General features: G+C 36.4%; 1 protein-coding gene across 1 annotated transcript in view; it reads left to right on the plus strand.

Annotated features, from left to right (window-relative positions):
• LOC123711397 (myelin transcription factor 1-like protein) overlaps window positions 1–12,085 on the plus strand; it is a 149,530-nt gene that overhangs the window by 100,861 nt on the left and 36,584 nt on the right. The gene's annotated exons all lie outside the window — the stretch shown is intronic.

Below are 12,085 nucleotides of genomic sequence, written 5' to 3' on the forward strand. Positions count from 1 at the left end.
TCAGACTTTAGAAACTCTCTCGTCGCGGGAACTGTAAAATGGCGTCATTTGTAAATTACCAACGCGTCGTAACGAATGTATGCTTCGTTGATTTTATATGCTGATTTTATATAGCTTGGGGCCTTTATGGAAATAAATAACCTTTACAACTCATGGGTGTATAATTTGCTTGAGAATTTTATCTACAACTAACTGAGGGCAGCAGGAGAGAAGGCTTTTTATTTAATATATACTAATGATTATATTCAAGTATTTCAGCTTTCCCTCTCGGGGGAACTTTATTATTTAATCGCGTTTATATTAAAAAGCTTTTTATATAAGTCACTAAGGAAATAAACTATAACTATAAACAATGAACATCCAAAGTGTGATAAATAAGCATTGTTCCGTTAGGAATAGAACCCAAGACAGTTTACGTTTTTTTTGCTTTTTTTACTATTAAGCTCGTTTACTTACTTTGCATCAGTCTGATATTTATTTTAATATCAAAAAAAGAAATGGAACAAAAATTGAAGATCGGTATTAGCACATTAATCTGAGCAAGTCTATTTTGACGTCTGTCAGGCTCAATGTGCCCTTCGGCTAACGAAGCTAATTTGACGTTTCAATGGTAAGGTAATAAAGGAATCGCTTAGGGATTTATGTAAAAGAGAAATTTTATTTTGATTAACAATTGTATTTACACGGAAATATATAAAATATTCCTACCATGATCGTCGACTGTAATTAAATAGATTAACTAAAAGCAAAATGGAATACATCAATCTAATCTTAATTTTAAAATATTCTCGTTTTTAATTCCAAAAACAATCTAATTCGAAATTCCATAACGCTCTTCTTAAAAATTTATTCCACAAAGTGTCTTAAAATTGTCATTTAAAAACATGAGCGTGTATAATGACTTCTTCTTATATATAGATAAAAATACAGGAAAGCTTAATGGAAAGGTATCAGTGGAAGCAGCTGGTATGATACCGGCCAAGAGTGTCGCCGCACTCAGCCGTATAACATTTTTAAATGCTACTCTGTATAGAGAAGGCTTTTTGTGTATGTCGAAATTTCTGAATTAAATAATACTTCAATTTTTATTTGATCAATTCGTTCTCTTATATATAAGTGCAGTTTGTGTATTCCAAAATAGCAAGTAACTTGTTAAATGACAAAAGCAAAAGGCATGGCTTGCCAGTCACCACCAATTCGTTAATGATATAATCGATAAGCGCATTAGTTTTTTTTATATAGAACAGGGGGCAAACGGGCAACCGCCACCCACGGACACTCTCAATACCAAGGGAATATAAACTACTACTGTACTACTGTTCTATTGCTATTTAATATTCCTATGGTTTTGTGAGAAATCAGTTTCCACACTTACTTAGCTTAGACCTATCGCCTCGAGCAAAGGCGATCGCATTTTACTCGCCCCTTCGAAAAAATAGGGGAGATTCCTATCTTGTCGCTTCTAATTTACTTATTCCTCTTTTAAAGACTTATTTACCTTCAAAATCCCATTGTGCCCGAACGGGACGCTCCAGCAATAACGAGACAACCTCTCGACGTGTCAAACGAGATTTTTCTTAAAAAAGCAATAACAATTTACATAAACACCCGGTCCTAGTTAACAGTTAATAAAGGAAATGATGGCACAATTGACACTGCTCCTTCTAAATGCCGTTTAGATGGAAATTCTGAAGATACATTGTTTTACAAGTTTTTTCGTAGCTCCCTATTGTTGCCGGCTTAATTGGATTGGAAGATTCAGTTTTACGATTATTTCACTCTAGGTACTATCCGCAATTCCATAAAAGTTTTTTTTAATTAGGAATGCAATTCTGCTAAAGGTCTATGTATATGTATATTAATGGGAAATTACAAAACTCACTAAAGATCCAAGCTACGTTGTGTCGCAGTTAAACACAAAACAAATGCAAAACATTTCTTCTTTTTTCAATGGAGAGGTCTATTACTGGATGTTGGGTGGTCAGTCTCTTGAAGCGTTTCGTGTGCCAACTTATTTCAGACTGTTTCATGATTAGTGAATACTAGGTAAAAATATTGAGGAGTGGGAGTCCGTTTACATTAAAGGGACTATTTCCTCCCAAAGTCGCTGAAGCCTCTACTAAGCCGTTACCAGATCAGGTGTATGGTTATACAGGAGACTGGTCGGTCGCTAGAAACTCGTCCGTTATCTATCAGGGAGCACCACGTATCGCCACAGTGTCGCGCGTGCAGGTGAGGTTGACAATTGGACCCGAGCATGATGTTAGTTTACTTATAAATAAAACGAAAGTGGCATTATCTTATGGCTAAAATAAAATTGTCTGCTCAGTTTTTTATTGAATTACTAACTTGTATATTTAAAAAATAAATAATTAACGAACACATGCAAATAACATATTCATATCATCTATGTTAAATTGAAAAAAATCGTTGTAATATTTTTGAATGAGCGATAAATTGAAGGAGCCTGATGGAAATGTGGGGCCAATGGCACCGTTCGAGGCATATCAACCCCGTTCCATTAAAAAGTTCCCAACTTCAACTTTACTAATAGTAATCCGAAACAAAGTTGGCCGGTTCAAGGTCGCAATTTAAAGTTTTTCCAAAAGTTCTCTTCTTCAGTTTTTTATAAGTATATAAATCTTTTTGCCGGGAAAGTTTTCAGAAAGTTTTTGGCCCAGATTGTCATCGATTTTTGTTTGAAGAGTTTGTTTTTCATTGTTCTTCTTTACTTGTTTGACGGTTAATTCATAAAAACTTTCCCGCCACCACAGCCGATGACGCTATTGGCCCGACGTAAACAAACTTGCTTTAATCGCTCTGTTACTAATGGTTAAAATTGTAAACCTTTGTCTGCTGTAGTTATTTCTACAACCCCCACACGTAAAAATCTCCCACAAACACCGATTACGACGAATGTAAAACTCAGAAGGATGATTTTTTGGCGAAATTGAATGATTAATTATTTCAACTGAATAAAAAATATCCATACATTATGAATGTAATATCTGTAATAGATTAAGAAAACGCAGATTTTTTGGTAACAATACCCACTTTTGTTTGTAACCACTACCCGATTTGGCATTACGAAGCAATACACATTTAACACATAAATCGCAGTCACAGCAACGTGCATTAAGCCTCATAAATTTATCGTTTTCAAAGGATGTAAATATTCTCTCCATCATAAAGGCATGCGACTCACCCCGACGACTTTCATCACCTTCTGAATATTTTTATATGTATTTGGCGACCCTCTGTCTCAACTTATGTAAATGTTGCCTTAACACTTTCACCGTTTTTCTCGCATTTGTCGACAATACAGTACATTTGAAGCTGGATGATGACATCTGTATGGGCTAGACCTTTTGATATTTTATTAACGAGAACATGAATATTTTTGTTGTAACGAATCTGATCCTAGTTTTCCGAGATAAAGCAAAGAAGTACCTACACTGGTATAAGGTATACTGATAGTCGTAGATCCAGTCACATTGTATACTTTATTAAAATATTGATGGGGTCAATATTCAAAAACAGTTGAACTAAAATATAAAAACTCTTTTATACGAAAGTCCCTATAAAAAGTCCTTAAAAATAGTCAAAGATTTTGAAATTAATCTTACAAAAATCAGATTTCCCTACACAATAGTATTGATGTCTGAATTAAAATGAGTTTCCTTAAAGAAATTCAATAACAAGGGATATTTTTGCATTAATTGCTACTCGCGTAGACAAAGAACGCATAATGAATCTCTTGTCCGTCTCGGCTGATTTATTTCATGACTTCGGCTATGCAAATGGCATTAAGATTCAAAGACGTAGGTACTCCCCTAAGAAAGCCGCAATGATGCCAATCCTGGCTGAATCTTAATATTTTATGTTGTGTTATTCCTTTCCTTTTTCCTTCCTGATAATATTTACTTCCCACTTTGGCGCGTAATAAAAAAGAATTATTGTTCATCGTTTTACAGCGCTTCGTTTTGCCGGATTTACTATTATGAAGATTGAAAGAGTGATGCAATTCTGATTTACTACTGGGAAGCTGTGCAATTTTGTACGTCAGTTAATTGAACAAGATTTATGGGACTAAAGAAACAGTAATCAGACTCCAGTGTGGTGAAACTAAATTATATTTTCGCTTTATAATTAATGAAGCCGCAGACGTGTTTTAATATTTGTACGCGTAATATGTATCTTAAAAACAAGTTTTGTTTGAAAATACGCGGAAAAGAGGTGCAAAATCGTTATTAAATTCAATTTTTTTCCATGAGCATCACACGTGATTAACAAGACCCCAGCGGTTTAGACGCAAAAGTGGGAAAAAATCATCGAGGTGCGGCCAGGGAGTGATCGGGTCGATGATTGATCACATCACTAATTGGTTGATGGATCATGGGCTACGGGGCACCTCACTACGTCTCAATCGGACCCAAAAAACGTTTTGTTCATACAATCCTTACAGTTTTGTAACATGATTATGTTGTGGTTTTTTTACATGTTCTTATGTTTAACTCAAATATGTCTGATACAAAATTAGCTGTTTTGAATATAGGTATTAAAAACAAACGTGCAAAAAGAATATGTTTTGAGTGTAGTTGCTGGATTGTTAACATCCTGCATCAAGGTAATATTGATATTGCCATAATCATTCCAATTAAACATCAAGTAAGCCACCGAGTAACGTTATTTCCAAATAATAATTAAATTCCGCAGTACAAAGCAGAAGATATGAGCGGAACCTAATTTTCATAGCTGATTAGACTTACCCCACATGGGATCGTATGATTACGTCACGGGCCTCACTCTGACATCAATCTAAATAAACTTTAACGAGTGAAGGGGTTCCTTGGAGAAATATTATAAAAGTACTTTGTCGAAAATTAACTTTTTTTTAACACTGATGTAGGTGTTTTATTCTTCGCGGGATATCAACTGATAATAGTCATAGACTAATAATATGGTAGAAAATTCTATAGATTAAAATATATGGCATATATTGATAGGTACTTCTTCGTTTCGCTGCTTCGTGATATGAAAGGGCTGAGAAATTCTTTTTGAATAAGAGATGTCGAATGAGTTAGCTCGTTAGTAGTTTTAGCATGCGTTACATACTCTCGAAAATGCATAACATCAAGCGATATTTTCATAATCCATTGATTCACTTCAAACAGCCAATCCGTACGTACTCGAGTTTCTTACGTACTTAGGTAACAAATGACCCGTTTAAACAATACGTCGAATGTACTAATATACGTACGGCATTAAAGTCGGTGCATATAAAAGCTGTCTAGAAAGTTTCTGTCGCTGGCAAGGATCAATACGACCGAGGTGGGTAGGGTACTCCGTAATGAACAACAGCTAGTTGCTGGCTAATTTGGGTTATTATGTCATTTGTGTTGGGCTTTTAGTGTGTCTTTAATTGGAGGAGGTTGATCAAACTTTTCGTGTGACAATTAAGAGTAATACTAACGGATTTTTACTATTTATATTTCTGTCTTAGAACAGCTAGCAGTAGTATTTTTCAATTGACCTAACGGCATCCGTAATAAACGGGGAAAAATCTTTTGAAATCATTTTACTATACATTAACGACTACAGTTACACAATTTCTACGAAGTAAGTTACAAGATGCTTAATTTATTAGAATATATATGGCTTATTTAGAATAATTATTGTGACGGTCTTAAGATTTATATATTATTCTTGGGCAAAGTCTATAATCCCTGGCGATCTCGCGTGCAGGATATATCCAAGTTTTGGTTAATACATAATTGGGACCAAATCCCTATTGGATCCCGAATATAGAGGGACAGGTTTCTTAGTGCGTGTTCAAGGGTGAATTAATGAAATTAACCAATACGGTAAATTACGGGAGAAAATGTGGAATTCAAATATAAGTAATGTACCTACAGCAGTACCTTCAGTCATGGTAATCAAATTTATATACTATATTAAAATATTCTATCATCTAGTTATGATTAAATCAAACATAGCATTAGGTTTAACGACACATAGCCATATGTTTATATTGAACGTGTGTAACATTAACTAAACAAATGTATGTTTATGTATCAAAGAGTCACATATATTTTTAAAATTACCACAGAAGTAATTTAAATTTATGATCAACATATAAATAATACATTTGCATGAAAGCTTCTTCATAAATAATTTAGGCTTTATAAGTATGTAATGTAAAGTAAACAAAATACATTTTATAAATCGATTTGACTGATAAATTATGATTTGTACTTTATGTACGCACTTTTACGTCTGACGATGAAGTCAAGGAATGTATGTATTTGCAAATTAATCAAGTGTGTAAAAAATCCGTAAGCTAAACTGCCTTGCCAATAACAACCAACTATAATTATTGTGAAGATGTTATTCGTATTCTATTGTGATAAATTATTTATAATATCTGGAAATGAAGTCGCTTAAAGGTAACAAAACAAGGGATACCTAACATTATCGTCTGTGTTGTTACAATTTTAAGAATATCCTAGCTTAACAAAAATATTGTCAATGTCAGCTAAAACGGATTCTTTCAGCGAATGAGTGTAAGGCTTTTAACTAAACAGGATGAATGGAGCAAGATTACAAAATGTAGCAAGAAATCTATTAAAAATACAAACTATTGTTTTGGTACGGTCGAGATGGAATGAAAGTACAATTGCATACCTATTTAAAAAAAAACATATTTTTTAGGTTTTTAAACTTCAAAGTCCATTCATGAAATATAAAAAAGTATAAATTTATATTGAGTAAACTTTAATGTATTTTTTTTTTCAGAATAAAACATACAACTAAAATAAACATGGATCAAAGATAAGGTTACCATAATGATCCAAATCCGAATCTAAATCTACACCATTTCAAGAGATTACACTCATCGTTCATTAACGAAATATAAAATTTTGTATGTTAAAAATGTCAATTCCGCTGTTTTTGGTAGGTTTCTTTAATAATATAACTAGCTACTCCCGCGAACTTCGTTTCTCCTTAATGTGGTTTTAGTTAGCCTTAATACTGTGACACGAAATAATAATTTTACTGTATTATCGTCTCTATAATTTGAATTTGATTTACACTTCGGTCTAAGTAACACGTGGTTGGCTATGCTAACACCAAAACTTAAAAAGTAGAAATAATTTAATTTCACGGTATTTCGTTTACTACAAAATAAATTTAATTTATACTTAAGCCTCAATAACACGTTGTAATCTTGATATTGAATTGTAGCTTATATGACACGTTTGTCGGTTTACCATAGCAGTGCCATCTATTGATTACTTACTCAATGCAGTAGAAAAATCATCATTCCCACGCCGGAATACCAACAAAATTATTTACATACGCGCCAAAAAACCTACAAAGAATGTTGTATATTATAAACCATTTTTAGTTAATTATTCCAATTCGAAATCAATATTCGACATAATTAAGTCGTCTCTCAGGGCCGGTAGTATAGCTAGTTTATAATAATCAAGAGATTTAAGTGAGTTACATAATAGCAAGGCAGAGGAGTACTTCTGTACGAACACGGTAGCGTTAAGAAACCTATTTCTTATTCAAACATTTTTGAAGTAAATATTCACCGAGGTATGTCTACGGCGTACCATGCAACTACTGGGACTTTATTTATTTACTGAGAATTGGTCTCAGTGTATGAAATATAAAAGCCGATATAATTATTATTCAAACGCTGAGATTAAGTTTATGCAAAAGCCCAGTTCGTGTTCTATATAATTTGTGAAACCTTAAGTGATTTTAATGTTGGGAACTTTCATGTTTTAATAAACTTCCAGCTCAAGCGCTTCTATATTAACCTCTGTAACCGACTGGTTCTTTTCATACAATCTAAAGTGTTTTCTGTGCGCTTCTGTTTTCGTACCGCAATTAAACTGCTGTTAAACTTCTTGCAGGCAGTGTTTGCCGAGTACCTGAACGGCTCGTGAAAGTTGTTCGGTACTTCGTGTTTGCCTGCTAATTATCTCAGCTTCTATGAATCAGCGAACAAAACGCTGACCCGACCCGAACGGTCAAACGCGGCTTAACCGTTTCACGGCTCTATTCGAGTATGGTTTCCGTCCCCGTAACCATAGTGACCGCCTTCGCTATTATTTCATTGTATCAACATTCATATCGACATCACGTGTAGCGGCTCGCTTAAACAAGGGGAAACCGAAGCCAGATTTGTCAGGTCTCCTTCCAAATTAGACTCCGCAGTCCGGCATTGGCACTTCACGCGTTTAAAATCAAAAGCTTGAAGGGTTACGTAATCCGGACCTTTTTCGGCGCGACTTGTGTTTGTGTGCACGTCTCGTCTTTTGTCACGTATTCTTAATTAAGGACCGCTGGCTGCCGAGCGACCCCACTCGTCACATTTTCATATTGATTGTAAGAGAAAAAGACATAAGGGAAGCCCCCTTATGTCTTTTTGTCGATAATTATTTTCAGTGTCCTCGTTAATATTTAGGATATCGAAAAACACTAAATGATCAAAATATAAACAAATTTACGGTTTAAGAGAATCCCAATAGAATAAAAATCACGTACCGTCACCCCTCTATTTGCGAATAGGAAGCTGAGCCTAATAAACCGCCGCTTAACCTCTCACAACAAAGCCGATACAAACGGAGTGACATCGCGTCTAAAGAGATTCCGCGAAAAAAAGCCGCCGCTGACGTGTCAAAGACACCGCGAGGGGTCCTCTTTGTTGCCTCTTGAAATATTTTTTAAAGCTTAACTCCTTAGCGAATTGAGAGATTAAGTCCTTTTTGAAGAGGCAACCGGTCCCCGGGGTCGGGCGTGATCATTCCTACAGATCTCATTTCCGCGGATGCTCTATTTGATTGTTATTTTTGTTACTTTTCCGATTTTGTCCGCTCGCCGCCGGGATTTGAAGTGACAGTTGACAGTTTTCACTAGAGCGCAATAAGTGTTTTTCAACGTTTTTCTGTAAGCAGCTTTGTTAGTGTTTCGCTACGTAACGAGCAACCGTAAATACAGACCGCCGCTGGAACGTAGTACTGGGTATTTATATTTGAGCCGAGGCGACCTACAAACCCACATCGACGATTAATGCGCGGGCTTCAAAGTGGACGAACGCGTGGACCGCACGTTAAGCCGCAAGAAAATATGTAAATTAGCATAAGGCAGTAGGTAAGCGCCGTAAGCCGTGTAATTATTCACATCGGATTTGCAAATCGCGCCCGGAGCGTTCCGTTTCCGCACACGCGAGTTAAACTGACCCTTAGCGTGTGTTTAAATCAGAACACATGTGCTGAGAGCGGGTTCAGGCGGCCGCTGATTTTGAGATGAGGGCTTCCCCTTTTTGCGGGTCCCTGCGTCGATTCCTTGGCGGGCGATGATCGATACTTCACCCCCGCCGGCGGCCGCGACCCTCCTTCCCTCGCTCTTAATTAGGACTCGGAATCTGCGTCGGACACACACACGCACACCGACACGGCTATAATGTTAATCAACTTTCATTATGCACTAAGGAATTATATGGGCACGCCTGAGGAGTGATTATCCGCGTAGGCCGCGACCCTGCCTAAGAAATCATACTTTATGGGTACCTCGCCAACTAGGCAGTTGCATTAGAATTAATGGCGCTTATGTCACGACGAAGCCATTGTTCCTCACCTAGAGTCGAACTCATATTATAACGAAGTAGATGACTTTGCCTACTGCTTAGATTCAAAGTGAGTCTCAGATCCCACTTACTAGGAACCAATGTTTAATAGATAAAGCTGAGTAGTCCTTTAATCGTCCAAGACTGTGTCGGGCCTGGCTCCGTATTGAGTAATCTACGGTTATGAGGATAAACCTCCAATAAATCTTTCACTTAACCCACCCTTTAATTAAGGCGAGTAATAAAATTTAATTGATCAAAGCGGATAGTTTGCCTATCAGCCGAGCTTGTGTAGCAATTATGAAAATATTATGGCATTATTCGATATTAGTTGATACACCCCTTCGTAGGTGAGCAAAGTCCTAAATTTAAGACCCAAACACTAATCGTCAATTTGAATAATGTCTTAATTGTTAAACACTTTGTTACCAAAAATAATGATCAAAAACTGTAGAAATTCCATTCCGTTAATATGAATCAATCATTCAAGGGCTCATTTGATTAATGAAAATTCTTGTTTCATTTTCTCCTCGCACAATTTATTTATTGTCTTAACTCTGCATCTGACCAATTTACCAAGATACATTCACCAGTACACATTTTAGAGAACATAAAGCACCAAGTTATGCTGGTTGAGTGTAATATGTTGGGATTTTCACGGGCCCTTCAGCTAATGCAATAGATGAGGTGTTCTCATTAATAACAAAGAACGTCGGGACCAGCGGGTTGCCGCGGGTTACTACAACAAATTAATAAGATTATTAACTCCTTCCGACAAGTCATTCTTTCCCAACGTATGAACGAAGTATGCTTTTAACGCTAATTACTTGGAGAAAAAGACGTGACTTTCCGCTCACTCGTTAATAATCTCGACTTCCGCGACGATCTAGGCATAAATGACGGCCCCTTGTTCGATTTACTAAAGTCTATGTTTGACGAGACTATATATTTTGATTTTTTTAGACACTTCTTAGATATTTGTGTCATCAAACAACAGGCTTAACATAAAACCCTCAACCCATGTTGGGCCCATCCAAAACATTTAGGCACATGTGATTGATTGTAAATGAAGTAGGCGAGGGTGATAGTTATTAATGACGCTTGGCTCCGCCCGGACTTCTTTATTTACCCACTAACACCTATTAGCAGTCGTCCGATACACTACCTCACAATATATCATTCTGAATCGTATCAATCAATTTACCAAATTATAATCTGACGTATACTCGTAGACGTATACGTAGACGACATAACTCATTTCTTATTAAAATTAAATATACCGAGAAAGCTTTGAGTAATTAAGCTTCTAAATCGCTGCCAGCGATAGGAGAGGCTCTTGTTTTATTTCAATTAAATTCCAATCGTAAAGAGTTTTCAACCACAGGAGTCACTCTATCTTCGACGATTTAAACAGATGTCGTGTTAAGGAGGTCCTCTCGGAATATTCGTTTGGAATTTAAATTGCAAATTCGTGCGGCGGCAGGTGCAGCTTCACGATTGGAACACACCTCTCTTTCTAAGCCGTACTATTTAAGCTCCGTCTCGCTCGCGGGATCTCTCGAAATCAACGAATAATGAACGTCAACAAATAAAACTCGAGCGTTACTAATTACTGGCTCCGTTTGAAGGAGAGGTAATCTTTGCACTTTATTTCGAAGAGGAAATCTCGAAGCTAATGGCGTTAATTTAAAAGCGGCCGATGACTGTGATTTTTCTTGGCGTGAACTTTTCAACTGATTTATCGATGGTACAAAAACGCTTTCATTTAGCCGTTTTGTCTTTTGTGTGCTCGTGTGACGAATGAAACTCGCCCGAAAGTGATATCTTACGCTTTTATAAAGGCCAAAAGTAAACAATGGTAGCAGTTCTAAATTAAACTGGTGTATTTGAATTGTATTATAGTCTGTTTGGGCAGGCCGATCACGAAGCGGCCTGGCCTTAATGAATGAAGAAATTCCGAACCACCCTTCACACATCCCTTCTCCCCCGCATAGATTGTAAAGCGGCCGAGCTATTTTTCTTTGATTACTTGATACTCTAATCTAATTTTGATGTGAAAAGAAATAAAATTAAATTTGTCGTTAATCTTCGTCGTGTCCCCATCTTAGGAGTAATTAGCTTCCCAATTTTAAAGAGCGGCTCCGCGCTCCGTGGCTCCCATCAATCCGCTCCCCTGCCCGCTACCGAATCGATAATAATTAATTATTTTTGACATAATCACAGCCAAAATCCATTCTGTTTTTGCTAATTCACGTCCCCACAATATAACGGAGCGTTGCTTTTAAGGCCGGTCGGATGAAATTGATAAAAAATAAATAAGGCGCAACTTTTCCGCAACTCAAACAGATTTGACGATGGCTAACGTTGCTAGATATCGGGTGATAGATTGACTCTTTTATCTTTTCACAGAATTATAAAAAAAACCGCATAAAGTCATCGCAA

Source organism: Pieris brassicae, chromosome 6 (assembly GCF_905147105.1).
Source record: "Pieris brassicae chromosome 6, ilPieBrab1.1, whole genome shotgun sequence".
Lineage (NCBI taxonomy): Eukaryota > Metazoa > Arthropoda > Insecta > Lepidoptera > Pieridae > Pieris > Pieris brassicae.